The following is a 25,580-nucleotide window of genomic DNA, read 5'->3' as shown; positions in this document are numbered from 1 at the left end:
CACCATGAAAGATGATCACAGAAGGCTCACAAACTTCAGTAGGTTAGGTGTATTTATGCCTATGTATTTATTACATATGAACATTTGTCATTAAGAATCTACCAAGTTACATGGTAGCACAGAAAAATTTCAAGGGAAGTATTGCAGTTCCTGGAACCAGCATGTGGACTCAAATGCTAGCTGTGCAGTGAAGGATCACTTATTTTTTTAAACTCACAGTTCAAAATTTCAGTGGAAAACGCAGGGGGTTGAGTGCTTTTTGTCTGTGTTGCCTCGTAATCTGTTTATCTCTGTTTTCTCATACCAGTTATTTAGCCATTACATTTATCTTGGTTCAGTGAGGGTATTTAGATTAGCATTAAAATTCCAGAGCACCTGGGTAATGTCTCAGGGTTGTAAGTGCGGTGCAGTCTTTGTATTTGCAGACAGGACAAACCCTTTAAAGAGAGGGATGCCTGTCAATGGATATTACTGTGAAGGCTATTACACAGTTCTTACAGGCCTCTACCTGAAGTATCGGCAGCGTTAGCTTCCTCCTTGTATGTGTCCTCGAGAGACACCATTCAAGAGAAAAATAGAATTCAGTCCTTGCTCTCAGGGGCAGTTTGCCAAGGGTGCAATCACAGTGGGGAATATTCGTTCATTCAGCCTGAGCTGCCTTTGCATTGGATTCAAACCAGTAAGTTTGTGATGAAAGATTTGCTCCTTCTGGTAACATAGCTCCTCGCAGGAAGAGCTGAGTTCACTTCCTAATGAAACGATTGGCCCTGCTACATACTTGTGTTCATGCTCTCATGTTCATGTGGCGTCTTTATATTACTACTACTAGCTTGGCTGTTAGTAACAGAACAGTCAATTACATGCCTTTTTTTAATACAGCAGGGGCACAAGCAGGAAGGCAGGCTTCCTGCTTTTGAGTGGAGCAGGAAGATGGGGCATTTCAGGAGACAAATGTTTGCTATTTACAAAATGCTTACAGATGGGCATCTGTAAAGTCACCTGCTGACACCAGTAAGGTACAAAGCCCTCTCCTGTTACAGAGGAAATGCTGGCTTCTCGCAGATAGCCTAAATATGGTTTCATGGGGTTTTTATCTGTATGAGCTAAATGGTGCAGCCTTGTTTTTTGAGCATTTTTGAAAGATGTCTGCTCTTAATCAGGTGGATGTTCAGAAAAGTTCAACAGGTTTTGAAAATTGGGTCATGTATGTAAGTATGCTTTCACTTAAAATCATAGTTTCTCCATGGCTTGAGTTGCAGTTGCCTGCTGCTGCAGGTAGGACTAGTTTGGTCAATGCTAAGCTTATATCATGATAGTCCTGACTGTTGCAAGCAGAAAAGACCTTCATTCATGTATTCCCTGTGATCCCGTCAACTCATTTGTAGTGCTGCACAGGGTCCATAAGAAACTGTATAATCTTTCTAAGGATAGCAGGAGTGGTACTTTAACAGTGCAGATAAAACTATGGTCCAGGACTTCTTGCACTGAGAGGTGCTAATGTGGTAGAAGGGCACAGCCAGCTTTGCTTTGTGCTGCTCTGTGGATCTGCCCAGTAGGTGAACCTGCCCTGCTAAGCACCTGGCTGCCTTCCCCACGCAATAGCCTGGAACAGAACAGCTATTCCAGGTTGGTGGATTGACATTCCTGGGTCCAGATACAAACCAGCAAATCCTCAGTCTACTTAAATTAAAGGTATTTGAGCTGGTCCTTAGAAGCACTGTTTCAAGAGCAGAGACAGACAAACAACCCTGAACAGGTCATGAGAGATCAAGACTACAATGATTAACTGGCTGTCTACCTACATCGCACCCTGGGCTGTGCCTCTTTTCCATGAGATTTATATACGCACTTGCATGCATTTTATACTTCAGTAAGTCTCTAAATTGAAAATGAGCGTTTCAGCTATTAGGCCAACCCCAGGCCTTCCTTTGAGTTATTCTTACAGACTGCTATTCTTATGATGCAGGGAGTCTTTTTTTTATTGGAGGGGTGGGAATATCAGTGAATAAAATCTCAACCTTTTTTTTCTCCTTGATGATATTCAGCCTGGGTAATATGAGGTTTTGTGCCTAAGTGTGTTCAGTGCTTTTTGCAGGATGCTACAAATTTTATGACCCTTCTCTTTGTCGGATGAGAGAGAAACGGACATTCATTTTCTGCCCAAGCTGGATTTTAGATTTGAGATTTCCCGGCTGCTCATTCTGCTCTGAGATGACAGTCACGTTCATCTCTCCTGGGGATTGCAAGAAGCAGAGGGCTGCTCGGGATCATCACCACAAACTTCCGGTCCCCATCTGGAAGGCAGCTAGCCTGCCTTTTGTATGTATTCATCTCTCTGAAATGAATGAGGTTTTTCCAGCTGCCCTTGAGAGGTTAGTGTGCTTTTAGATGGAGCAAAGTTTGGTGCTAAACTTCCTTTGTGTCTTCTGGCAATTGGAGCTAAAATATGTTTGATTTTTTGCTAAAACTAATTGACACATTATCTAATTAATTATATTGGCAACTGGTTTGAATTATTTGGGGATATTTTTGATTCGTGGCTAGTATTCAAGTAAAGACAAATAAACTAGATTCCTATGGCTGTCAGTATGTTAAAGACAAAAAGAACTTTGAAGGTGAAAAAGAAAGAAAATAGAACTGTAACTGCTGAAGAAGAAAAAAGAACACAAGATATCATGACAGCCTGAGAAGGATGAAATTCCCTCTGTGTCCACTGCGTTTCTTCCTTACACAAAGGCGGCACAGTCAGGCCTTATGTGGGTTGGTACCTTTATATGTTTTGTGCATATGCTCTTGAGTACGGACTGGCTTTCCCTCACTTTTGCAGAGCACCTAAGTTGATCCAGGAGCAGTGCCCTAAGCATTAACGAAACCAAAATGGTAATATTAATCCCATGAAATGCAGGGGGAATGAGACAGGGATTTGTTAGGGATTTCCCCTCTCCTCTATTTGATCTTTTTTTCCAGATGAAGCATTCAGTGATTAACCAGTTAGAGCCGTCTTTTCCCCGTCCTTCATCTCTTCCTTCTTATTTTTCTGCAATTTGTATTACATACGATCAATGCAACGATGGCTGCATTGAAAATCCCTTCATTTACCACTTGCTAAGTCATGTACCTATCCGCACCGATGAACGGCTTTCCCATCCCTCAATCCTCAGCAAATTTCACTACCCTGGGAACCAACAGCGACCGACACATGCAACAGGTCGGGCGAGGGGCTGCCGCATCCCCCCGCTCCCGGGCCGCCCGTCGGACGGCCGCCGCTCCGCTCACGCCGTCCTCAGGCTTGGGTTTGGTTGAGTTCCCCCCACCCCTCGATAGAGAAGCACAAGCCCTTTTTTTCTTTCTTTCTTTCTTTTTTTCTTTCTTTCTTTCTTTCTCTCCCCCCCCCCCCCCCCCCCTTTTCTGCTGCGCTGGAGCAAGGGGCTCTCTCCGTGCCGGCGCCGAGCGGGTGGTTCCCGCGCCGCTGCCGGGGGGCGGTGCCCATCGGCGGCCGCCGCCTGCCGGGAGCCGCGGCTGCACGGCTCGGGAGAGCGGGGCTGCGGCGTCCCGGCTTGGCGGGCACGGAGGCTGCCGCTCCAAGGTAAGCTCGTCTGCGCGTTTAACTTTTCGGAGCAGCCGGGGCTTTCGCAGCTGTAGCAGCTGGTCAGTCCCCGTCCACCCCTCCCCGCCGCTCTGCATTGAAAATCGCCTTGGCTCCATTTTATTCCTGGGATTATTTATACCCATAAGGACTAGGTGTTTTTTAAAGGGCCATTATGCTGTGGGATATTAGCGCGTCTCTCTCCCTCTCTTTTTTCTAATATCTGGAGACGTGGTTGGTGTTACACCACAATTTTTACAAGCCTTCGTTCAAGCCTTGTTATTTGTGGGTAAAATAGATTGCAGATGTAGAGAAGTAGATTTGGGAAAGAGTTTCTTGTGCTTGTAAATAGAAATGTTATTTTTCTGTTAGTGGTAAGGGGGAGCAGAATACAACATTGCTTTTAAAATGAGAGAGAATGCACATGGGCATTTTCTGTGTGCCTTCAGACTCAGCAAACTGAGTGAATCTGGCATGGGGAGTCTCTATCTCCTTGTCCCAAGAGAGCTAAACCCAGGATGTATGCATTACAGTTGTTCATTCATCAGCGGCTGCAGATAATGCAATTACCAAGTCAGCAGCGCATGGATGCTGCCCTGCGTGTGACATGCTGAGAATACTGTACTTTAGGAAGCCAATACTTGCTGTAGTTTGGATAAAGCAGAAGCTAGGAATGGCAGCGTATGAAACCGTTGTGTCTTTAAGTGGAGAAGAGGCTACTGGTTAGTCTTGATCACTCTATTATTTTTGAGGACTTGTATTTTCTATGCTTCTATACAGAGGTGTAAATAGCTTTTGTAATCTGTTCATAAGAAATTCAGGAGTGAAAAATAATTGGTATCACCAGTGCCTGATGAGTGATAGATTGTTTAGATGGCTAAGAATTTGCAGTAGTTTTCATGAAATCCTATCACAGAAAGGGCTTCATTTAGGTCTCAGTTTTTTATTTACATATCAGATTCTGCAGCCCTGGTATGGCTACCTCTCTCCTAAGGTGTCTTGGAAAGGAAGGAAAAAAAATAATCACCAGCGTAATTACCATGGACACAACTATCCCTTATTTATTTATTAGGCTATTAGGGTAATGAAGAAAAGCCATGCCTGCCCTGCTGTGCAGATCTCATTTCAGCAAAACTGCCTGTACTCCTGCTGTTACCCATGTTTGATTTTTAACCAGTAAGTGCCCTGTGCTCATGTCAGTGCTATGGTTGCTACACCTCCACAGATGGGTATTCATCGTAGACTCCAAATCAAGAGGATCAGAGTGGAGCCCAGATGGCTGTTAGTGGGGTTTGTCCTAAGTGGAGTGTGCTTTTCACTCTCCTACCCAAAGATCAGTGTTTGCTTACTTGTAGTTGCTGCTTTCTTCTGCCTGTACAGCTGTTACTGCTGCTGTTCAGGGGCAACATTTGGTACATTAGTATTTCATTTGTATGGATTATGCTAATGAAAGATTGTTCTCTATTGTATTTGTTGCTACTGTATCATAAAAAGAAACAATATCTGTCCCAGACAGCTTCTCTACCTAGAACGTATGGGAAGGCAAAGGGAAGTTTAGCTTGCTCAGGATTCCTGGCAGAATTAGTATCTCTTGACTTCTAAAGACTGGACCATGTTGGTTCTGCTGCACATATATGCATACATAAAATATATGTGTGTCATGTTAGAGTCCCTGATGACTCCCATTTCAGACTTGTTCAGTAAGTATACTTACTATCTTTAAACAGGAGTATTTTTTTAAAGATAATCCTGTTCTGTAAAGCCAATATTGATTGATAATACCACAAAAAGATAAAAGTAGTGATATTTAGGCAATCAAAACATAGCGAGTATGCCTTCTTTGGAATATATCAGATTTTTTGTAAACAGAAACAGAAACACACGCATACACACAAGCTCATGCCTAAGCTGTCTAGAAGAAGAAAGAAACAGTGCCTAATAAATTTCACATGCTCAGAAGGCTAACCTGAAAGCCAGGAAGGTAAGAATTGTGTGCTCCATATGAATATTATTTGCAGCTTCCCTTTTCTTCAATACATAAGTGATTTGGAGAGTACAAATGTAAGGATTCCTCCAAAGGAAGGTCATGTGATAAACAGGTCTCTTCTTGTGTTTTCTGTTTGTAGGGGAGGGAAAATATTTGGAGTGGGGGGGAAAGGAGAGCTCAGAGAAACTTAGAAGCACTCTGCAAATGTTGAATTACAAGTTTACTGTTTTTGCAAAGGTTGAATCTGGGGAAGAAACAGGAATGTTAAACCTTCGTGCAAATTACGCGTCCTATTTTTAAGAATGTGCTCTGTGTATGTGTACTTGGGTGCATGCGTGCGTGCACAAACACTCGGGTCACTATTAAGAGGTGACAGCAGATGTTCATTACTGAATTTATTCTGATCTGCTACTGTATATAATATGCTAATTAATTGATGAAACTACTACAGAATGCTTTGGCTCAATGGTATCCTGCAGCAGTGAGCTACACTGGTTACTTATCTGTTCCTCTATGTTTCTTCAGTGTTTTTCCAATTTTCTGGTCCTTATCTTCACTAAATGCCTCTTTGGTCTGTTATGGAACAGGGCAGATGGGGATACCAAAGCAGTGATGTTGATGGTTCTGTTTGGTTTGAGTGAAGACTATAGTATATATCTCCTAAGATGGATGAACAATAATTGTGTTTTCTCTTTTTGCTGAGTCCTTTGCAATGAGCCAGAGAGGTTCTGTTGGTCTGATCCTGAAGTCTTCAATCCCTTCCATAATCCCATTAACATCTGTGGAGCTATATATATATGTGAGTGAGCATTACAGAATTAGTTTGTACAATGCGTGTTGTTTGTGGTGCAAGTGTTAAGACGGGGTCAGCACTTTCATCGCTTAGCGTAATTTGTATCAGAGTAGAGGTACCTTTAGGATTATGGAAAATGCTTGTGCCTTTAAAAGTGGACAATAGGTTTTCAGCAGAGAAGTGCTTTTGTTTGGTGAGATTTTTGCTTTGGATTTATTCAGCATTGGGAAATGGCAGCAAGGATAATGTTCAGTGTTCTTAGAAAATTGTTTTTAATTCAGGCTTTTGAAGTTCTCAGTCATGGGTAGGTTGTTTTATTCTTTGCTCTGATAGTGTAAAAGACTATGCCATGGCTTTTACTTGCTGCTCAAGATTTCTGAAGTAGAAGCCTAACAAAAGCCTGGGTTTTCAACAATGTTGGGTACCCAGATGCTTCCCTTCACTTTTTCTTTTTCCTTGGGTGATTGGCACTTAGTCTGTATATCTAAATCAGGATTTATGAACCTGACCTTCAACTTCAGTATGATTTCAGACTCTGTTCCTGTGCAGACTATACTGTGACCCTTCTACATGCCACAATATAAGCAGGTTTTGGACTGACTTGGTATTTGGATCAGTTAGAGGAGAGGGTTTGGGAAGTGGTGATGTCATATCTTCACACTCAGCTAAGACAGTGCTTATCCACGCATGGCAGTAAAGGCAAATGTGCTACTGGAGGTGTCTTTCAAAGAAGGTGTCATACTGATGCCATGTGTGCTTGGGTTCTTCAGCACTCTGCAGTTCTTTTTGTGTGAAGATTTATCCATGCCAAACTGCAGCTTGGATAGTGATGGTCGGCCACTCTGTAATAACTCTGCTAACTAGATATAGTTATGCTTCATTCCTCTTGTTGTGTGTGGTTGCTGAGTGTTTCTAAAACAAACACTACATGTCATGCCAGAGAGAAATGCTATTTAAATACTAGAAGGAATAATACCTTTACATACGTCTTCTCATGGTCTCACTAAGATGTCATGAAGCATGATTAAGTAATTTTGGATCCCTGCATCATAGATGCTGTTCATTGGAATGTATTTAGAAAAACAAATAGTATTAGATGAGAATAATTAGGTAGAAAAACTGGTTTGTGGTGTGATGCTCAGATCAGACACTTCATATCTAAATTTGGTTGTGTGAATGCCTGTATGTCAGTCAGTGTTTTATTCTCTCTCTCTTCCTTTACTTTTACACCTGTCTGATATGTACAATGTAAATCTGGGTTTCCTACCCATTCACAGTAAGAGGAGATGATCTGGAATGATTTTTAGGCAAGCTTGTTCCATATCCTGCGTGAAGTCTCTCTAGCAGCAGAACTATAGTGTAGCACTAAATCTGTTTCTTATCTACAGATGCCAGCATAGGCAGGCAACTCCGCATCACTTTATAGCTGAAGGAAATGAGAAATAAGGAGGTGAAGCAATTTCTACAAGAAATTATCTTTTATATCCATAGCCAATCTCATAACAGTTTATTGATGTTTGCCCTCTTCATAAACAATAAAAACTTTGAAGTAAGTGGCCTTATCTTAGAAAGCAAACTGTTGCTAAAATTATTCTTTGTTAGGAAGACTACTGAAATAATTCCACTTCCTCTTATCCTGAGAACCAAAAGAAGATTATTCAGTACTGTAACGGCTGGGGGGTTTCACTGCCTCCATCAAAATGGGAAAACAGGAAACAGCAGCATGCATGAAAATGTAGTTTGCCTACAGGTTTGATTTATAGCTATTCTGTTTTTTCAAAGAATCAATTATTTACATAATATGAATGAAATATGCCCCAAGACCAGAAGTATATTCTGGTTTTGAATAAACACTGCAACACTCATTCATGTAAGGAGCAGAAGTTATATTTTTCCTAGAGCAAAGTGAACACAATTAGGCTGAAGATGACTGCGCGGAAAGGGAGACTGATAACAGAATACGAGCCCATTTTTCTTTATTTCTATGTATGTATTGATCCTAGCATGTAAAGGTCAAAAGTAGCAGTTGTTCAGTTATTATTATGAGTTTTGTGAGTTTCAGCCCACTTTCCAGCGCCTGCAGCATTGCCGTTACAAGAGACACCAGTGGTGCCCTTGCAGGAAGGCCAAGCTTAATGGTCCTCACAGTCAAATGCTTTTTAAAATCATAGGCATGGTTCTTCTGAGTCAAGCAGGGCCAGTTAGCCACGTGAGACCCTAAGAGAGAAAGGCCAGATTTAGGGACTATGTGCCTGGAATTTTGCCCAGCTACGTCAATAGCAGTAATAACATGTAACATAGTGTTCGCCCTCACCTAGCTCAAGCACACTGTTTAGAAGAGCTAAAAAAAAGCAATGAGTCCTGCATTGGGTCAGAATCTTATTCTATATAAGGTGGAATTATAGCTGTCATTATCCCAAAAATATTGAGATCAATTAATCTGAGAGTTTATACAGAATTTATGGTAATGATATATTTACAAAACTGTCTCAGTGAATTTATAGATATTTGCCCATTTATCATTGGTGTTATTTAAGCAAGGGATAGTACTAGGTCTGTTTCCTACTCTCCATGTTCTTCTTTTTTGTGGTATGTTCTGTCTGAACTCTCTAAATACTGTGAAAAACTATTTGCAAGTGGTTATTCAAATAAGAAATGTCTTTGTGGTTGTGGTACTTCTAACTCCCTTTTATTGGATAATTTTGTGGAATTTTATGGAATAAAGCATTGCTCTTACAAATGGTTATTTTTTTTGAAAACTTGGGTGGAATTTATTTGCACTTGAAGTACCTTTCATCCTCATGGAAAGCCATTCTTGTGGTTTGGGGATAAGTATTAAGAGAGAAGCCAGTCATGCAGCAATGAGCTCCACAAACATTTGGTGGATATTGAAGGGTGGTTAGTAGTCTTTTACTTAACTCAGAGTTGAGAATTGTATGGTCATGATCGGAGGCAGCCAAGCCAGTGCTTGGTAGGGGAGAAAAAATTCAGGAAGACTAATGTGATCTGTCAGTGTCTATATTGTGCCTTTGGAGGCTGACCCAGGTTCTGGGTAATGCACTGGCACCTGGGGTCTGACATCATGCTGTCCCTTGCAAAGTCTGAATTGAGTATGAGTTCAGGCTGCCTAAAAATGCTACAAGTCCTTGCATCAGGTAATGTGAGACTATGGGGTGTTTTCGAATGATTCCCACCTCATCTTGCCCACCTGACATCATCACTGCAAGGGTAGATGGCACGACCAGAGGTGGTACCATGTAGGGTCTCCGGATAGTGGTGGCTCTGTCTAAGCTTTTCTTTGGGAATACCAGCAGGGTCACTGAATGCTCATCCTGAGGTTCCTTCCAGGAAGTAAGTGGTTTCACTGCTCTAGACAACTATAAGGATACAACCTCTGTCTCCAGAAGCCTTAGAGAAGATCTTTATGTTAATTACAATGGAGTCTACTCCATTGTGTAGAGTGAGAGATGCTGCATATAGTATTCTGTATACCACCTTTGAGTCACCAGTCAAATCTTGTGTTGCAAAGAAAATTGTGATGAATTACTGCTTAGCACCCTGCACCAGTATAACATGTGTCTCAAGAAGAAATCTTCTCAGAAACCTGTTGGGCACAAGTCTGCAACATTGGTAAAGAGTATATCACATACACAAACATATTGTGTGACAGTTAAAAGCTGTACATGCCTCAGAGTTACAGCTTCAGGAAAAGATGATTAGGTATCACAGTTTCTCCTGATGCAGTATGACATTCAATGGGCTAGAAATAGCATTCTGATAACACATTTTAATAGGTGACTCAATACTTAGTTTTGTTTCTTCTCTTGAAAGGTCTGGCTGTGTTGTCAGTAAGCTCTTAGGGTGATTAATTATTAAAAGAACCCACTAAATATTTTACACCTTTTTATTTCTTATCTTTTTATCTTATCTATTGATACTTTTCTTCTAAGAGTTTACAACAGCAGAGGAAAAACCAATCACAATATATGCTAAGAACTTACATGGCTTCCTATAAAATATTAAAAAAGAACAAAGATTGTGTAGGTATTTGTTTCCTCACTGTATCTTTGCTTCAATTTCTTCTCACTTTCTCTACAGTAGCTCCCTGAATCTATTTTGTTGGGTAAGTAACCTAATAATTTGGTTGGCTCAGACGCAGAAGGTACTTGGATATGAATTTAGTACCTTGAGCACATCAACAGAATACTTGTACTGTCTTTGCTTGCTGTTTTGACATCTAGATGTTTCGAAGACCTGTAAGAATTGTGTTGTGGTTCTCCTTAAAGTGGTGCTTAGTTACACATACGGCAGTGCTGTAATACAAACATTATCATAATTGTTAGGTGTTCTTGACCTTTTTTGCAGCACGTTCTTTTTTTATTGTTTGGATTCAAACAGCATGGGCACCAACTAAGATCAAAGTCCTCATAACAGGAGACCTTGTGCAAATACACCAGAAACAGCATTGATCCAGCACACTGTTGGGCTAAGTGAATGAGAAGACTGGGAGTGGGAAGGCTAGGAGGAGGACGGAGAAGCAATGGGGTGTAGTGCTATTGGCATGGACTGTTGTGTGAGGTATGAGATGAGCCCTGGTGGGCTGCTGCCTTTTCCTCCTTGGCTTTGTAGCTCTGCTTTGGTCAGGGCCCTGGCATCATTAGACAGTTTGTATATTTGGTAATGAATCCTTCCCTGCCTCAGATAGGTATGAGACAAAGCTAGCCGTAGAAAACCCACAGACTTTCTGACCTCTTCCATAGCAGTCCGCATAGTTTTGTGAGATTTCCTCTGTGAAGACTTTCAAAAATAATACACTGCTCATTCAATCTTGAGATAGATTGTAGAAAAAATGCCTGAAAGTACTTAAGAAAAGAAATTAACAACATCTTCACAGAGAGATGGCTATCTTACAGACTGTAAGACTGACACTCATGATAGAACAGATCCTCAAGCCTGGGTATACTTACTAGCAGTAAGCTCTTACTAAAAGCATTCTTAAAATAGATACTATTTATCACTTCAGTTTGCTAGGTGGTCTCTGGAACGCTGTTCTAAAAACAGTATCAATATTTTAATCACAAGGCTGTGCTTGTTTTCTTAAAAATTATTTATACTTAGAAAGATAAAACAAAGTCCCCAAAGACTTTTTCCTGGGTCACTGTGTCCCATTGTATAACAAATGGCTATGAATGGGGCTGGCCATCGGTCTTTGTGCTTATGGTGCTGAATGAGTGATTATTAGACTTAAAACATGAGCAACATGATTTATTTTTAGTTAGCTGAGAAACATGATGCACATATCTTTACATGATGGTTGTGAACTTCTGTAAAATGCTAGTCTGTCTCTTGGTGCTAAAACCAAACAGTAAGAACTCTAAGAGAAAGGGTTTATCAAGCAAGTAAATGAGCTGGAGATTCTTGGGTTAGAAGCCATGGAGAGACAGAAGGGAATCCTGTTACTTAGCTCTGGAGGATGGAAAGTGGGATAGACTTAGCAGTCAGACATTCCACAAAAAATCATTCTGTTCAGCGCAGGAAATGAATGAGGCAGAGGTGTTCCTTCTCCCTGCAGCTGGCTTTAACTTGTGGCACTCCTGCCAGTAAGTCTTTTTCCTCAATCTACATATTTTGTATGGCTCTTTCTCTTTGGGTGGAATTTTGATTATACAGAACCCAAGTCTCTTGGTTTGCAATCAGATTTCTGGCAGGACTAGAAGGACCTCAACATCTCCCCTCATCTCCTCCATCTCCTCCCTTGGACAGGGGATTGTAGTACTAATGTCCCAATGTGTGCATTTGTAAGGTTAGGAGATGGCTTCTGGAGAAGCACCTGCTGTGTCATGAGAGGACAACAACCCTTTGCAGTCTCACAGCCTTCACTTTTGTTCTTTCTTGCTGTTTTGCTTTGTTTTTTACTAGAACAAACAGGCTATGAGCGCACTCAGTTGTGCGTATTTGTGCTCACTGAAAACCATAGTGTCAGGCATGCGCTCATTGTGTTGACCCAAACAAATGTTCTGCTGCTGATACTGCACTCTAACTAGAACTCAGACACAGTGTGAGCCATGGTATTTTGTGACTCATGCTTCATCAGACTATAATTGTTAGCTGTGTTCCAGCCCTTGCTAGTGCAAGGGACCCAACATCTGATCCAAACTTATTGGAGTTGATGGAAACAATCTCATTGGCTTCCGTGAACTAGATTCATCCAGAAAGATTTTGGGCTGAGCTGTCAGGACAGGATGTTAAATAATTTCTCCCTTTTGGTTTTTAAATTCAAATAAATTGGCCTGAAATTAATGGAGAGTGAGAAAGAACGTGGAAATACTGCAATGGCATTGTAGTTCATTGTTACTTTTGAGCAATGCTTTAGGCTCAATGGATGGAATAGCCATTACTGTCATACTGCAGTTGGCATGACTCACAGCAGATGCCAAAACCTCCTGTTGAAGACCACGCTATTGGCCCTGTGATTCTCCCCACTGCCGCAGAGATTCCCTGCTGTGAAGAGATGACATTTGCAACTTCCAGAGCTGAGCCCACAGGGAAAGTCCAGTCACAAGCAGTTCAGTGTTTCCAGGTGGTCTAGGGCTTGTAAAGATTCCTCAGACAGAGTTGATACAGGAGCTCTGGAGAGGGCCTAGGATATTACCAGCTCACAGTCTGGTAAGAGGAGACAATGTGGGCATCTCCACCTCTCCCTCCCAAAACAGAACTGTTGGAAATCTCCCCAATCTTAACGTGTTTACATGAACATTTTAATTTACTTTTTGATTGTCATTGGAACTAAGTGGGTTTTCTTTTTTTATTAAATGTGACATTTCTCCTCTTTTGTCAAACATTGTCCTGCTGCCTTCTTAGGTGAAGTACTGTGATGTAGGTGTTGTTTTTTTAAAAAAATATAATCTAATTTATGGACCCTAGTATTCATAAAGGCTTGTAGTTCAAGCCTGTGAAATCCTGTGACTAATTCATGATATGCCTTTGTTCTCTGATAAAAGCTTATAGGCCAAGAGATATGATGGATGTTTCTACATAAATAGTTTCTTTTCTTTTACAGGAAGACTAAAATTTTATGATAAATTATTTCATGCCTGTCTATCGTGGGTTTTATCCCTCTCTACTAGTATTTCACAGTAGCGTAGCAGTACCAGGCCACCAGGTCTCCCACCTTTGTGATGAAGATAGGAGAAGTCTGGAGGAATTTCAGGCTGATTACAGGCTTTAATTAAGACCCATGTGCTCTAGTACATTCCCTGCTATGTGAGCTAAAACAAAATTACAGTTAGTGGATAGTGGCTCACTGCTTAGTAAATGGGTTCCATCCAGGTTATAAACTCGTATAAGTCAATTCAGTGAAATTTTTTCAAGTGAAATCTAGCTGTTGAATTAAAAAAAGAATAAAAATCAACCATAATAATTTTATATAGACTCATGACCTTCAAAAATATCACGCTGCTTCTCTGGCACATTAGCTAAGACAAGAATTCAGTCACCTGGCAACAGAAGTCCTTCATGAGTCCCGAGTACAAGGACACCCCAGAGCCTCTGTTTGCCTCGTAGCAATGAGTGACAAGGAATCCTTGCTGCTTGAGCTGCTGGATGTCACAGACCTCCTTATCTTAGGTGACTCCTTGATGCTGCAGTAGCCTCTGGTTGACAGTTTGCTTCTCAGACAAAGCTTAATCCTGTGAAAAGTCTGCTTTACTTGGCATCTTGCCAAACTGTGGTCTGTCCTTGTATTAATTCAGAATTAATTAATTAATTCTGTTTCTCATGGCTTAATAAACTAAGGCCAAGTCTGAGAATGCAATTAATTTTGTATTTGTGAAGGCTTCCACTGAAATGAAGACCATTTTACCTGAATAAGGAGCCTTGGGATCACTGCCTTTCATTATTAAGGCTCTATTAGAAGCGAGTCACTGTTATGTTACCTCGTCTTGTCATCACGTAGTTGGAGTCAGAACGATAAAAAATCATCTCCTGCAAGCTGCTGACTGCATACAGGGTAGATGCAGGGGAAAGCATTCATCAGCCAGCTTAACTGAGCCTGTCTCAGCACCTGTCCTTGCCTCCCTGTGACATTACGCCCATGTTCTAGTTTGAACATGCTTTGGAACAGGGCTCTGTGAAGCACCTGTCATACCTCTTGATGTGGCGTCTAATAGGGGAGGCTTCTATTTCCAGCTCTGTTACTGATATAGAGCAGGGTGACGGGTAAATTACACAACGTTCTTTTATGCTTCCACCCTCCCATCTATGATGTGGCTGGAGTACTTTTGCTGGCCAGTCAGGCTTGCCTTCTACTGTACAGTAAGAACCTTGGTTTATTTGTGCTAGTGCTCAAGGTGATTTTGGGGCAGGAGAGGGGTGTTCTGTCCACATTTAATGTTTTATTTTACATGAAAACATAAATGATGCAGGAAGTAATGTTGATGGCTCAGTGCAAGGCAGTCCTGCTAGGAGCGTGCTGACTGCGATATCATCCACGGCAAGTAGTGGACTTAAAAGAGAAAATGTGAGCAGCAGGTCTGACTGTCTCTGCCTAGCACTTTGCAAGTATACAGAGACAATAACTCTGGTGATATCCCCTCATTTTGGATGTGCCATAGAGGCACAGTTCCAAGCATCTATTGTAACCTACCCCAGAAGTGTCTGTGTTCCCTGCAGCGCGTACAGGAACTTTCACTGTGTGTTGGTTTATGGGAGTGACTTTGAGTCATTATGAGTAGAAAGTACAACAGATATATGAGATGCTATCTTTGTGGGAAAAAAAAAATCATTGTTGGAGTTGACTTAATCATCTTCACTACCATAAGCTTCCACTCTAAATATTGGAGCTTTCTACATTTTCTTTTGTTTGGTCAGTGTTTTGTGCAAGTCTGGTAGTCACAAGATTTTCAGAAGCAGTGTATGTTATCTTTCAATTCTATTTTGTTTTGCCCTCCATGAAACATTGAGATAAACACTTTTATAGCCACTGAGTGGTTGTGGACCATATGTTCCTGTAAAAGCTATAATTTCCCACCGAGGGCTTCTGTTTCCATTAAGCCATTCTGGATATGTTCTACACGCTATAATACCCACTGACTTGGAAGACTGCGTAGTAACCCCAGCCGGGTACAGTGCTGATGCCTGATGCTCAGACCTGAACCCAAAAGCATAGCTGAAGTATTTGGAGCCTAACCTGGGGCGGATCTGAGTCGGAGTGAGAAAATTTCTTCTTTAGTTGTATGCAACAGAGAACATGTGCAAAAAAAGTCCTGGCATGGTCAAGGGTAGAAGACTGTTGTTTATGTTCCCAGAACAGTGATAGCACATGGGGACTCTGGGGCAGATACACAGTGTGATAAAGGAGCAGCTACTCGATCACTAATAATTTAGTATTCACACATAATTTAATTTACTGGATACCCTGGACATTAAAAGAACTAAAATAAGACTGTCACCTTCCACGAGACATTTTATGCCCCAGACACTCACCTTGCATATCACATACAGTTAACAAGTCCCATAGATGTTCCCAAGGTCCTTAATGGTTCCTATAGAAGAGCCACTGTTTCCTGAATTTCAGACTGGGTGATGCTGGGTTCATTCAGTATGCCACAGCATTCACTTCCTTGGCTGTGAATTACCCTTCTAGGGCTTTAGAAGCCCTTCTAAAGTACCCATGGAAGTTTACTCCATTTTTATTAGCATTATTAAGGAAGACCCCTTAAAGGGTATTTGGGTCTATCAGTTTTCATCTGGCCTTTTTGTTGTTTTTTTTAAGGGTCAACTCAGAATCAAGCAGGGGTGTGGATATGGCAGAATTAACTACTTTTTTATTGTCGTTGTGGCAGCTGTTGGCATAGCACGTGGGCTTTTGAGAGAAGGGCTGTACACAAAGTTCACCGCGACTATTAAAATAAGGTGGGCAGTCTCCCTGCTGGGAGTTGGGCTCTCGTTCTGGGGAGCCCCAGGTGCAGACCAGGAGACTCTTGCGCTCTATGCTGTCCCAACCAGAATAAGAGGGCAATCTTAAGAACAGGCCATGGACAAGGAACAGCAGAATGATAAAATGTGTGGGTTTCTTCTTATTTCACTGTAGCCTTCTCTGGTTACTCCAAATGATGAGTTATCCCAACTCCATTTGCTATAGAAGGAATCTACACAACTAGTCCTCGGTTAACTTTTGGATGCCCAAATTAGGAAAGCTGGAACCACAAAAGCAAAGGAGCACGAAGAAACAGAAAAAAAATACAGTTAGCTGAAGGAACAAGAGATTCCGCACACATACTCCTGTCAGCTGGGCTCTTATGCAGCAACTGTTTTCCTTCCTTAATTTAAAAAAACCTTTCTAGATTTTAAAATGTTTTTTAATCCAAAGAAATATAGGGGGTTTTATGCAAGCCTTATGATAATTTTCCTTCCTGCCACTTTAATATTTCATAAGAAAATGTAATTTTGAATCTAAAAATTATTTTTATGATATGATTGTTAGCAGTTAACTGCCTACTAGATGGTTGTCCTCAAGCAGAGGGGTTTTAATTTCTGTAACCCCCCATACGTAGTGGATGAACTAAATGAATGAAATATTTAATGTCCTTCTGGGGAATTTTGCAAGCTATCATTAAGTACTCTCTAAAAGATAAAAAGTACACTTGTGGTCTATTGTGGGTTGTTGGGTTTTTTTTTTTCCCTGTTCTATAAAAAAAAGGCCCAAAGGGTCCCTCTTGTTCTCTGCCTCTGGTCATCTTCTATATGTCTTGTTTCTTTTTTTCTTTTTTTTCTTTTTTTCTTTTTTTTAATTTCTTCCAGAGTGTATGCATAATTGATGATCTGGTAAAATCATCTCAAGTATCTTATCTCAAGTATATTATGCAAATGAAAGCTGACTAACTGTCTGGGAAAGAGGTATTTTTATTTACATGGCTGAAAAGTTTTGAACAAACAAACAAAACCCCCAAGCTTTTGAACACCTGAATAAATATTTGGGAGAAAAGTTGCTGTTTTCCAGAGTGTAAGAGCTTGCTCAGATAGATGGCTGAAGGAGCTTCAAGTCTACATCTAAGATATCTAAGGAAACCAAGGAAACCACAGAGTAAGACAAGTGATATTTTAAATGAAAAGAACAAGTGGCAGTAAAGTCCCAAACACCTCTCTCCCTTATTTTAAACACTTTTCAGGCCTTTAGGAGTTAAAAAAAAAAAAAGAGGGCACAGAACTGGAAAGGTCATCTTTTATGTATTTTACCATGGAAGTCAATGTTGTATAAATTAGACTGTTAAGCAAGATATTATTTATGGTAGTAAATATTGACTACATATGTTGAACAAGTCTTTTTGTATGAAATTAGCCAGGCTGTCACTGTTTGCTGGAAGTGAAAAATCTCTGACTTGCACCTTTTTTTTTCCTCACCAGTAATACAGATAGCTTTGCAATTTCTGTGCCACTGAATATGGAGGAGTTCAGAAAACACCCTTTTTTGCTGCTGTTGATGATTAGTAATTACTCTGGCTTCAGGGAATCATTCCATTTCTTTGTGCAGGAGTGTTTTGTTTTTCATTTGATCAGGTCCTTATCACGCCACTGTGGCTTGCTTTATAAAAACTGACTTTGATAAAGGTTCAGTGTTTATGTGAGTGTGTGACTGGGGGTGAGGGCAATGCACGGGGTGGAAGGAAGGGCCGGGAAGGCTGCTAGGCAGAATCTGTCTGGGAATACAGACCAGGGTTGTTCTCCCTTCCTAGGAAACAAGATAAGTCACAAAGTCACACCCTGTCCTTCAGTTCCAGACAGAAAACAAGCTCTAGACTCCTGCTTCTCTCTTACTTAACTTGTTCTTGTTAATACTATGTATGTATGTCTTCTGGGAAATGTTTTTCAATTGCCTGAACATAGCTAGCCAATTTAATTTATTTGATTCCCTTAGAAGCTTGAGAGGTATAAAAAACTAGGTCTTATTTTTCTTGAACTAATTTATATATCTGAAAGTGTTTCCGATTAGATGATGTTTGGGATTATGAAGTATTCTACTAGTGCTTTGTGATGGGCTGATTTTGTGCTTGATTTGTATGTCTACATACTCAGTGCTCTGCAGGATAAATGGTAGCTCTTTTAACTGTACGTTGTACGTCCTCTGCTCCTCTGCTGCCTTTGGAGTGGCTGTTGGAGAATACTGGAGACCATTATCCTCCCTGCATAGGGATTTGTGCTTTTGGAGCAAGACCATGTACCTGCTGTCGTTGCTGAGGAACTGCAGATGACACGAGTACTGTGTCGTCAATGAAGCCACAGGTAACTCACATATTGTTTCCATAGTTGAGAAGGTTGCACAGCTTTAGTGCAGTAAGATGCTCCTTCTTTGCACAAGCTGTTGGTTTATAAATACCATGGAGAACTAGTCTCTCAGTGCTTCTCTATGGGAAAGAGAGCAACCATGAGAAGACATTGAGGGGAATGCAAAATGCAGGAGGAGAATCCTGAGTGCTTACAGCCTGAGCTCTTCCCCACATTGTTGCTGCTTTCTTTTAGGAAATGGATGAGGTCGTGATACTTTTTTCTGTACTAGTTCACTTTAAATTCAGGCTTAAGTTCCAGGCAAGATTAGAAATAGAGTTTTGATCTGGATTTGAGCAAACTGCTGTCACGAGAGCTGTGTTTGATGACTCCAGTGGAACCTTTCAGGTCTGTGGTTCTGATGGGCACTGACGCTGAATTGGGTAAGACAACCTTGCAAAGCTAATGTAAAAGGACAGTGATGCCTTCTCTGTGCGAAATTTGTCATGCCAGCATGCCGATCTGTAAAATCTCTATTACTAAAAGGAAAAGAAAATATTTGAAAAGGAAAGCAGTGTCCTGAAGCAAGCCCTGCAGCATGCACCATGTTGCTGGGATGCTGACAAGGCTGGTAACTAGAAAGTCTGTCCTTGCTTATGCCATGGTCTTTCTTGGTAGTCCAAGATAGGCAGGAATTCCAGCTCCCTCTTGTCAAGAAGCATAGGAACAGGAGAAGAGTACTGTGGGTTTAGTGCAGTTGGTCCTTAAGGACATCATCATTGTGAGTTTGGAATGATCGCTAATGTGTATTTTCCATACAGTACAGTGCCTGTCCATTTCCTCTGAGGGCAAATGCCTCCACTTATTTTTAGCTCCTGCTTCAAGGAACCTAGGTATTCTACATAGAAATTAAAATTTGTTCTTTCTTTTTCTGAGCCATCTCAGGGCAACAAAATCCCTGTTCTTATACCTGGATAGAGTTCCCATGCTGCTCTTTGTCATTGATTTTCTAGTGCAAGTTCAGGTAAGGCTGCGTGAAGCTCCCGTGAAAGGCCTGCATGGGGTGTGGAGAGGCTCAGTCACCATAATTTCATCCCAGTAGCAGCGCTGCTGTAATTGTAATTGCAATATGTAATTAAGGTAATATGGAGCTGTATTACTCACATGTGCCATTTTTTCATTTGAAATGTATAATTGTATTTAAATTCTCAGGTGACATAATCCAATATAGCCACTGATGCAAAAATGCCAATGTAATCATAAAGATCTTTACACTTGGTTCACTGAACCTGACATCATTTCGCTCTAACTTGTCTTTCAATCTAATCTGTCTGTACTAGAATTTAAATTCAGCATTTTGTTTATATATTGTCATGTTTTCTGTCTGGAACATTAGACACTGGTCGTCTTATTTCCCCTCTTGAGCAGTATGATGGTAAGCAGTGAAGAGCTCAGTAGCGGTAAGAGATTCTTGAATGATTGAGGAAGGCATCTGCAAAAATTCTGTGACTTTCATATGTGGGTATCTCCAGAACTGATGGCCCCCCCCCCCAACAGTATTTGAACAGTGTGGGTGTTCTCAGAATTCTTTTTTTTGTCTCCCCTCTTCTTTCACTAGTAAGGTCTGACCCAGAGTCCCTTATCTGAGCATCCTTCAAGGTTGTATATTTGTGGTATTTTAAAACTGAGATAAAAATTGGCTGGCTCAGATTCAGATGGTCAAATTTAAATTAGTTTATTAGTTATTGATGTTTCTCAGGCATTTAAAATTATTTATTAGGTACTTCAGATGATTAAATGTGGTCTTTTTCTCCTTTCTAACCTCCCTCTTAACTTGCCTGGAAAAGTAAAAATGAAGAATTATTTTCATGACAGTACTGAGATGTCCTAATGCAGGATTATTATTTCTCTGGAAAGCAACAGAAGACATTTTCAGAGGAAAGCATCAATGTATGATTTCTAAAAGTTCTGAACTAAAGAAGAAAAAATGAAGTATAATAACCTCATAAATGATATATTTTAAATCTTTACCTGAAAAACAAAGCAGAAACTTATGATTAAAATGAAATTCTTATGAGTTGAGAGGGCCAGCTCTCCTGTTTTCTGAATGTTTAGCCATAGCCCTGTTTTCAAGGTGGTCATCTTCTAAGATAACCAAATTCTGCAATTTGAAGCTCAGAATCGCTCATGCCACAAAAATCTTAATTTGGAGCTCATTGTTGTAACTCTTGTAAGTCTAATGAGCTATAGTGCAAGTCCTAACAGCAGGTAGTGCTCTGAATGGCTGGTGAGAGGTGCGAACATCATCCATTAAAGTTCTCCAATAATGATAAAATGTATGTCAGACCCAGGCTGGCCAGGACCCATGATTGCAATTTCTGTCTCCAAATGTTCTGCATGAAATTTGTCCTTTAAACTATTACAATTGTGTTTTCTCATTCACAGACTTAAAGTCAAAATTCCGTGCTTGTGTAATTCCTTGCTAATGGGAATGTTCTTGTGTGTGTTTGCTGCTATTTTGAAATTTTAGCTAAAGTAATATTTAGCAATGATTTCTTGCTGGGTCTTGCTATTGTCCTGGCTAAACTTAGTTACTCCGTTTTTCCTAAATGCTTGTCTATCCTGGTTTAGCATATAACCATCTGCTTATTTTTCTCCTTTGTCACCCTTGTTCTGATTTCTTTTTCAGACAGGCTTTTCAGTCTCTTAACCATTATTCCGACGCATCTGAGATGCAGGTTGTGGATGAACAGATCCTGCTAACCATTTCTGTGCATGCAGTACTGGGCTTTGGCATAAAATGTCCCCACATTTCCTATCAGACATGTTCTGGTGCACTATGACATGCGTTGTACAGCGTACTGTCATGTGTATTTCATAGGTGGTAATAGAGAAAGCAGGTGGTCTAATGTTTGGAAGAAGGAACTCTGAATTAGTGTCTGGTTCTGATACCAGCTCTGTCAGAGTCTGACTGCCATGCTGGGCAAATTCCTGTGCCTCATGGTTCATGAACAAGAAGTGCTGTGACTGGCAGGTGATGCAGGCAATTATTGCAGCGAGGCATCGCATTTGCATGCCGTTGTTCTGCCTGAATAGCAGCTCCCCAGCTTGCCAATGCTTCCTGGCCCCCCTTGCTAAACTGTATTCCTACTGATGTCCACCCCCACATTACATCTTCATTAATTCACATGTGAAGTGGGGAGGAACGCTGTTTATCCCACCAAATCCACCCATGCACGTGTACTATGAGTTGAAACGTGTTTTGATAAATGTTTGTGGTGCGCTGCAGAGTTTTCAGCTACAAGGTGCTGCGCCAGGACACCATGAGGAGAGAGATGCATCTGAGTCCTGGAGAAGGGAGTCAGGTGTAGGGAACAAGCTTTATGGAGAGCTGTGTTTCAGGTGGCTTTACAACACTTTCCATTTGTTAATTTTGGTCCTTCAGTTTCTACATAAATCCACTCAGTTCTTCTAGCAATTTTGTTAGATTTTGTTTTCAGACATTCAGAAAAGCTTGTCAAGTAGAACTAAAATACAAAAGCGTTATTTACAGTCTGCCATTATTCTGTGTGTTGCTGATCAAACTTCTTTTGTTTCTCCCCTCTGCTCCCAGATAAAATGAGAATTGCTGTATATAGTGCACCAGGAAGTCGTGAGGGTTAATGACTCATCCCATGGTGCTCTGAACATTACAGAGTTCTTGAAAGGGTTTTTATCTCTAAATACAGATTCTGCATTTCTGATCTAAGCATAAGGATGTAGGCAGGTATTTCGAAAAACATCTGTTTGCATCTAAGTCCTGCACTCCAAGAGCTTTATGTAACTGTTGTTACAAAGCTTATTGGAAAAGCAATGGGAGGATTTCTGCTGCCGTTTAAGTTGCTTGAACAGTAGAAAGGGCAAAGCTTGCACTGTTTTCAAATGAGTAGGACCAAAATTCTGCCCACTTTGCTTGGGCTTGCTATTGTTTGGTGAAATCGAAAATAGATTATAAAAATGTTTGTAGTGAAAGATAAATTTGTAGGAACTGTTGCATTCGATACTTTTCCTTTTTAAGTAGAAACAATATAGAGAGTTTAATTCAGCACAGAATAAATCTCAGTTTTGTTGCACTGATTGTATAAAACTATGCTGCTCTGCTCTACATTTGCCTTTAAACTGTTTATATTACCTAAAATGTCATTCCAGAGAAGAGTTTGGCTTAGGACTGCAGTGAAAGCCATTTTATTCCATGTATGGACCTGGTCTCCCAAAGCTATTTTAGTGAGTAGCTAGAAAATATTTTTTAGTGAGCCATAATTTCATTTGTGTTTATGTGCAATGGGCAGTTTAATGAGGGAGCTATGCTGTTTTCTGCAATTCTGCTCTGCTGTCTCAGGCAACAGACAGGAATTTTCAGGTGCAGGCTGAGGTAGTGGGTTTTTTTTAACACGCCTTATTTAAAAATCATTCTGTTCTCAGTTTAGCTACTGAGGAATGAAACTCTTCTGTGCCTAGAAGAGGCTCTGTTAAAAAAAAAATGACATCCCCTGTTGGTGTTAATCAACATTGCCTTTAACAGAACCAAGCCATTTTTAAACCATTGCAGGTGCTGCTTCCAGCTTTCACATCTCAGCCTTCAGGCACTCATTCATTTCTCTTGTTGGAACACAGTGATAGGTGGGTGAAGAAGATCCGCTGGTTCAGCAGTGGAATCAAAAGTCTTTGTTTAAGCTTTTGTCCTCCTTGGGACTATGTCGTGGCAGTTCTGCGGAAGCCTGATGTAAGGATATGGTATAGAGTCATGCTGGTTTGGGAATGGCAGCTGGGTATTTGCTTGCAGGACAGCTTCCCTTAGGGTGGATCCCCAGAGTGGTAAGGAAAGTATATTTGTTTGACTGTATTTTTAATTTGGCATTATGCCATGCTAAAGAAATAATTTTGAGTCTTTTTAGTTTGAGACACCATTTGGTGCTTGTTCAGGATACTCCCTGGTAATAATTGATATGATGTGATCTTTTAACTTGGAGGAAATGTTATAAAAGTGTGTGTGTGTGTGTGTATATATATATATATACACACAAAATACATGATATAATTAGAAATAGTAGTCTTATGCCATTGAATAGTCCTTTGAAAGTGCAGGACCAGTATCTTCTCCTGCTGTAAGTAGCAGTCATTCTAATATGGCTGCCCAGTTTCCTCCATATATATTCTAGAATATCCTTTACTTCTCTTCCAGGGGGTTTATCTCTGGAATTAAAGGGCAAATTGCACCTCTGAAAAGGCATGCAGCCTTTGCGTTGTTTGTACCAACTGCTGTCATCCATTGTTATAATCTTTATACTTTAAGTGACCTGGAGCCAGATTTTCAAAGGTATTTATTTGCTTAAGAGCCATTAGACTCTAAACGGGATTTCAGAATTGCCTAAGTAAATTAGACTCCTAATTCACACTGTAGATCTGATTAGGAGGCTTCATGTATCTCTAGGTGACTAAATACCTTTGTATAGCTGCCTGCTGGATACCAGGAACTAGCCTGAAAGCATCCCTGAAAGTCATGAAACAATAGTTAGAACACAATAGTTTTTGATAGATTTTTGAAATGAGTAGTATTTAAATTACTGCAGAAGAGGTGAAATGATCTTACTGAAATGATGTTACTGATCTTTGTCTTCCAAAGCACTATGAGTCACCAGCTTGAGTGGGCCCATATTGTAGGGCTGCACTGGAGTGGACATGGGGCTGATCGGACACGTGCATAACCTGTGCCACTTCCAACACCAGCTGGGCTACAGTCTGGAGCCATTTCGTGCTGCTTCTATTGATATGACTAAATACTTACAAGAGATGTTAGCAAGTCAGAGAAATCCATGGTAGATATCTCATTGGCTTGAACCTCAATGTCTCCTCAGGATATTGCCATTCCTTGGATTGCTTTCATTCAGCTTTGAGTTCTTGCAAAAGTAAGTTTGTCTTTCAGGCACATGTTCAGTAGGCAGTCCTTTAGGAACTTCTGTTTGTTTCCAAAGAAATTTCATAAAAATGTTTTAAACTTATCCTTTGACCTTTATACTTACCTTGATCTTTCTCCTCATGGAGAAATGAGAAAACATTCAAAAACTTCAGAAGATGCAGGACTGTAAATCCTGAACAGGTCTTCAAAAATTCAATTGTGCAGCAGTCTGATTTTTAGATATTTGGAGTTAATATGATCATTATTTATTCCATATGTCTTAGAGAATTATTACTAAGTTCTTAACAGTCAATTGAGAAGGTTCTTGCACAAGAGAGAAGTTTCTTTTCAAGCATGTGGCTAAATTCAGCTAAACTGTAAGTTGATCCAGCTCATCTGTCCTTGGCTTTGGTGTTACACCCACTTATATCAGAATTAAAACTCATACAGATTACGTGGGCTGAGAATCTTATGTCTTATCTGGGATATTACTTTGGGCTATATTCAAATGCCAGTGATAGGTATGCAACGTAGACATTATGTTTAATCTCATTTATTGATGGTGTAAGGAGTCAGGCTTTTCCTGAATTTTAGGTAGTCTAAAGTGCTTATTGCTGTCTTGAACTAAAGTGGCGTTGTAGTCATAACACCAAAGTTGGGGCTCATGCAATGGGCAGGCTGAATAATGCCATTTGTCTCAAGGCTGCCGAACAAGTTTGGGAGAGGCTGATCTGTCTCAGATTTGTGTGTGACCATTCAACAAGGCTGTTTAAGGTGAGCAGTGAATTCCAAGGGGAAAATTTTGAGTGGTCTATCTAGGTCTTACATCTTCTAGCATCACACTGTGGCCATGTTTTTTTATTCTCTGTTAAGGCTGCTTTGAAGATGAATGCAAAACTATTCCTCAGAAACACTGTTCAGAGGTATTTATCTACTTTTAAATGTCAAATATTTGGTTTTCCTCTGTAACCCTTGCAAATTATTTCTTTGTCAAATACACCTGGAATTTATGGATACT

The 25,580-nt window shown here is 40.5% G+C and overlaps 1 protein-coding gene across 6 annotated transcripts in view; it reads left to right on the top strand.

Moving 5' to 3' along the window:
* Nucleotides 1-3,481: 3,481 nt before the first annotated feature.
* Nucleotides 3,482-25,580, top strand: part of SORBS1 (sorbin and SH3 domain containing 1) — a 170,396-nt gene continuing 148,297 nt past the window's right edge. For 2 of the 6 annotated variants that reach the window (XM_075758508.1, XM_075758506.1), the window contains exon 1: nucleotides 3,485-3,586. The gene's annotated coding sequence lies outside the window, so the exon portion shown is untranslated. Of the gene's footprint in view, nucleotides 3,587-25,580 lie in introns of all 6 variants that reach the window. The other 4 variants (XM_075758501.1, XM_075758512.1, XM_075758533.1 and 1 more) reach the window with 4 other exon arrangements.

This window comes from Balearica regulorum, chromosome 7 (genome assembly GCF_011004875.1).
Source record: "Balearica regulorum gibbericeps isolate bBalReg1 chromosome 7, bBalReg1.pri, whole genome shotgun sequence".
Taxonomy (NCBI): domain Eukaryota; kingdom Metazoa; phylum Chordata; class Aves; order Gruiformes; family Gruidae; genus Balearica; species Balearica regulorum.
The sequence above is the reverse complement of the archived record's forward strand: the minus strand, read 5'-3'. Positions and strand labels throughout refer to the sequence as shown.